Source organism: Nomascus leucogenys, chromosome 2, assembly GCF_006542625.1.
Source record: "Nomascus leucogenys isolate Asia chromosome 2, Asia_NLE_v1, whole genome shotgun sequence".
In the NCBI taxonomy this organism is placed as follows: domain Eukaryota; kingdom Metazoa; phylum Chordata; class Mammalia; order Primates; family Hylobatidae; genus Nomascus; species Nomascus leucogenys.
Window position 1 is genome coordinate 3,215,110 of NC_044382.1, and position 4,254 is coordinate 3,219,363.

Sequence of the window (4,254 nt, forward strand, 5' to 3'; positions counted from 1 at the left end):
AGGAACTGCGTAAAACGACGCTGAGACCTGTTGGGCTGCATTCCACCACAGTTCAGGCATTCTAAGTCACAGGATGAGACAGGAGGTTAGCACGAGATACAGGTCATAAAGACCTTGCTGATAAAACAGGCTGCAGTAAAAAAGCCAGCCAAAACCCACCAAAACCAAGATGGTGACGAGAGTGACCTCTGGTCATCCTCACTACTACACTCCCACACCAGCCTCATGACAGTTTACAAATGCCATGGCAATGTCAGGAAGTTGCCCTATATGGTCTAAAGAGGGGAGGCCTGAATAATCCACCCCTTGTTTAGCATATAATCAATAAATAGCCAAAAAAAAAGGGCAACCAGCAGCCCTCGGGGCTGCTCTGTATACAGGGTAGCCATTATTTATTCCTTTACTTTCCTAATCAATTTGCTTTCACTTTACTCTATGGACTCACCCTGAATTCTTTCTTGCACAAGATCCAAGAACTCTCTCTTGGTGTCTAGATTGAGTCTCCTTTCCAGTAACAAAACTACTAAAATATGTGGACTTCTTCCAGTTTCTCTACTTCATGAGCATAACAAGGTCTCTTGGGTATCCTTGAGACTCTATAAATCTCTGGATAAAAGTACACTGACCTCAAAAGTGCTCTGATTTTAAAAGGACCCTCTTTCTCCCCTCCCCACACACTCCCACCTGAGTCTTTGCATACATTTTTCCTTCTGCCAACATACTTTTCCCTCCTTCTTCATCTAAGCATGTCCTATGAGATCTTCCTTTAAGATCAGATTCAGTGTTGCATCCTCCGTAAAGTCTCTTTTGGTGCTCTATCCACCCTCCCAAAGCTGGGATGGGCATCTCCATTGGCTGTATTTCTGGAGGTGCAGCCAATCAGGCCAATCTCAGTGTCCAAAAGTGGGAGATTTGGTGCCTGCTAGCTCTGATGATTCCAGGTAAGACAGCAGGGGATTGCCCACTAGAAGCAGGTAATACACTTCATTTATTTAATCTATTAAATATGTTTATTATAGGGAATGAAGTTTGTAAATGAAATAAATTATTGGGGGAAGATCCATCATTATATAGATTATATAGGGTCATCAGTCATCTGTTAATTAGGAAAAAACCTGAGGTTCCTTGTGTTTAATTCTTCTCTTTGCTGGCCAGGCAAGCAAAAATTGTGGCTCCAGCTGTGTTAAATCCAAATAAGACATAAAATGTGTTTCCTTCCCTAGTCCTTCTCCTCTCCTTTCTCCTTCTGCCCTTTTTCCTCCTCCTCTTTCCCTCTTCCCCCCTTTCTCTTTCTCCTCTCCCTCCTCCTCCTCTTCCTTCTTCTCTTCCTCTTCTTCTTCAGCTGATCAGATAGAGCTCTCTGATTGTAAGTCACAGAAATGTACTATGGCTAACCTCATCAAATGGAAATTCACTGGAAAGGTAACACTGAGTGGAAGGGAGGCTGTAGAAGCAGGCTTGGGAAAGGACAAGGAACAAAGCACCAGGGTTTCTGGAAGCAAGAGTTCCATGAATCGTCTCACGGCAGAATCAGTCTGATCAGAGGGATGCTGATGAGGCTGATGCTATTTCATTCATATGTGTTCAATTTCTCTGTCCTTCTGCTGAAGATACAAATCTCAGGGAGGAAACATCTGGTCAACCTGTCTCAGATTATGTGTCCACTCCCTTAGCTAGGGAGGGGCAGGCCCTATCAGACCACCAGAATGTATTCAATAAAAAACAGATAATTCCCCCAAAATAATCTGGGATGTTTTCTTCAGAGAAGGTGAAATGGATGCTGGGCTGGAAAAGACCAGTGAATGTATACTTTACATACAGCCTTTGCCAAGACAAAATGCAACGCAAGGGAAGATTTCCTGATCTGTGCCTACCTGCTTGATACTTTGGACGGGATTTCATGTAAGCTTCTTGGCAGCTGTATTTGCATTTTCAGGGATGGGAAATAAGGAGGGCATGTAGGTGAAGAAACTTGACCAAGGCCCCACAGCTTGATAGCAATGGAGCCAAGATTCAAACCCAGGTCTGTCTGACCCACTGTTCCTTCCACTGCAGCCCCAGGCTCGTCTCCTGAATTGGGATGCCTGAAGCTGGGGGTGAGAGTGACCAGTGCTTATGTTCTAGGGAGGGGAAGTAATTAAATCATTGCAGAGGCAGGCTGAGAGGAAAGCCTTTTGTGAATTGAAGGATACTCTCTGGGCTCCCCCAGTGATATATTATCTCTTGGGCCCAGCAGACAAATTAGCAGCTTTTATTTCTTCACAAAGCATTCATTCCAGCCTCAAGATCCCACTTCAGCATTTTTCACTGCAGAGACTGTCTCCTGGGCTTCATTCATGTTTTCTGTAAATGGCCTAAAGAAGACTCTCTAAGGTGACTTAAATAGATTCTATGTTTACACAGGATAAACAATTTTTGTGGATTAGCCTGTCTTTCATCTCAGCTTAGGTTATGACTTTGCTAGCAAGCACATTTTTCTTTCTCAACAAAATCAAAGCTTATAGCAATTCTATATTGTGTTGTGCTAAAGGTATTTATCATTTATTACTGGGATATAAACTCTATGAGGACAGGGAGGTTTGTTTTGTTCACTGCTATGATCCCAGCACCTAGCACACTACCTGGCCAATAATAGGCCCTCAAAAAATACCTAGGGAAGGCATGGTGGTGTTCGTAACCATTCCATCCCTTCTCAAGGCATTAGCACTCCCCATACCCCCCAAAGACCAGGCTGAGCCAAGTGGACCCTCTGTGTCTCCTAAAAGTGAAGGATTTAGATGGGGGAAGATGAGAATGCTGGCACTGTAATGACAGGTGTGGCCAGGGCTAGATTTGATGCTATGGTGGGCCAGAGCCATGAACCAAGAGCAGTTTTGGGGTAGTAAAGTATTACTGGACTAGTCTCTATTTCTAACCTCAGTTTTTCTTGCCTGATTAGATTCCTTTGCCTTTTTAGATTTAAAACCTAAAAAGTTGAGACTTAAATCTAAAAGTTGTGACTTTTCTTGATCTCTGCTTCCAGACAAGATGGAATAACAGGGATTGGATTTGCCCTCCCACCAGAAACAACCAATAATATGAACAAAATACATGTTTCTCCAGATACTGGACATCAGGAAACAGAGGACAGTGATCCCCGAAAGATGGGGAAAAAATGAGGTGAGACTTACTGTCACTCAGCTTACTGCCTCAAAAGATGTTCCAAGCCATGGTGCAGGGAGGGGTAACACAGGCGGAGTCCGGCAGACTCCCTGAGTTGAGTGAACAGAACTAAGGGTCCAGGGAGATCAAGACAACCAGAGGTCACAGAACAAAGTACTGCAAAGGGGAGACCTGCAGAGAAAGAGACAGAGAGAGAGAGAGAGAGAGAGAGACAGACAGACAGAAAGGACTCCAGAGATCTGCAGAGAGTCCCCTTTGAGTGTTCAGCAGAGGACTAACCAGTACATGAGTGTGCAGAAATATAAGTGTGGAAATTATAAGGAACAGTATCGCAGTGTCTGGCACTGACGCAGGGGCTTGAACAGGGTTTGCCACCACCAGCCGGATACACCGAAAAAGAATCTTGCTTCAGTCACACAAAATAAATCACCCCAGATTAAACTCTGCTCTGGTTCTACCTAGCACGTCTTAAAAGCAATACCTGAATCGTTTTGTGGTTCATAAGCATGATGATTCGGTTTTCATGGTCATGGGTGAGATGTGCTGCCTTAAACCTCGTTACAGTGTCAGCACGTCACTCGTCTGATGTGAGGAAAAAAAGGAGAAAAAAGGAACAAAAGAAAAAAGAGGGAAAAGAAGAAAGAAAAAGAAAAAAAGCAAGAACTGAAAGATCAAACTGTTTCCAAATAATTATGTTCTAGAGCAAAACTCAAGAATATTTTTAAGAACATAAAAAAGGCTAGCGCCAACTAGGTAAAATTTGCAATGTAGGACATCCAAAAAAATTAGCAGGCATGAAAAGAATTAGACAAATATGACCCACAATGAAGAGAAAAATCAATTGAATGGACACAGAGGTTAGAATTAGCAAAGAAGGACATTAAAATAGTTATTATACCCATATTTCATATATTCAGAAACTTAAGTAGATACACAGGAAATGTAAAAAAGACATAAAATGAACTTTCAGAGAAGAAAACTACAAAATGTGAGCTGAAAAATACACAGGATGAGATCTGACAACACATTAGACCTTGCAGAAGAAAAATGTTAGTTGACTCAAAGATATAACAATAGAAACTATCCAAAATG

General features: G+C 42.5%; 1 non-coding gene across 1 annotated transcript; it reads left to right on the forward strand.

Moving 5' to 3' along the window:
* Positions 1-3,647: 3,647 nt before the first annotated feature.
* Positions 3,648-3,750, forward strand: LOC115832025. The gene has a single exon (XR_004027500.1). It is a non-coding gene; the product is annotated as a small nucleolar RNA U13 (small nucleolar RNA).
* Positions 3,751-4,254: the final 504 nt, after the last annotated feature.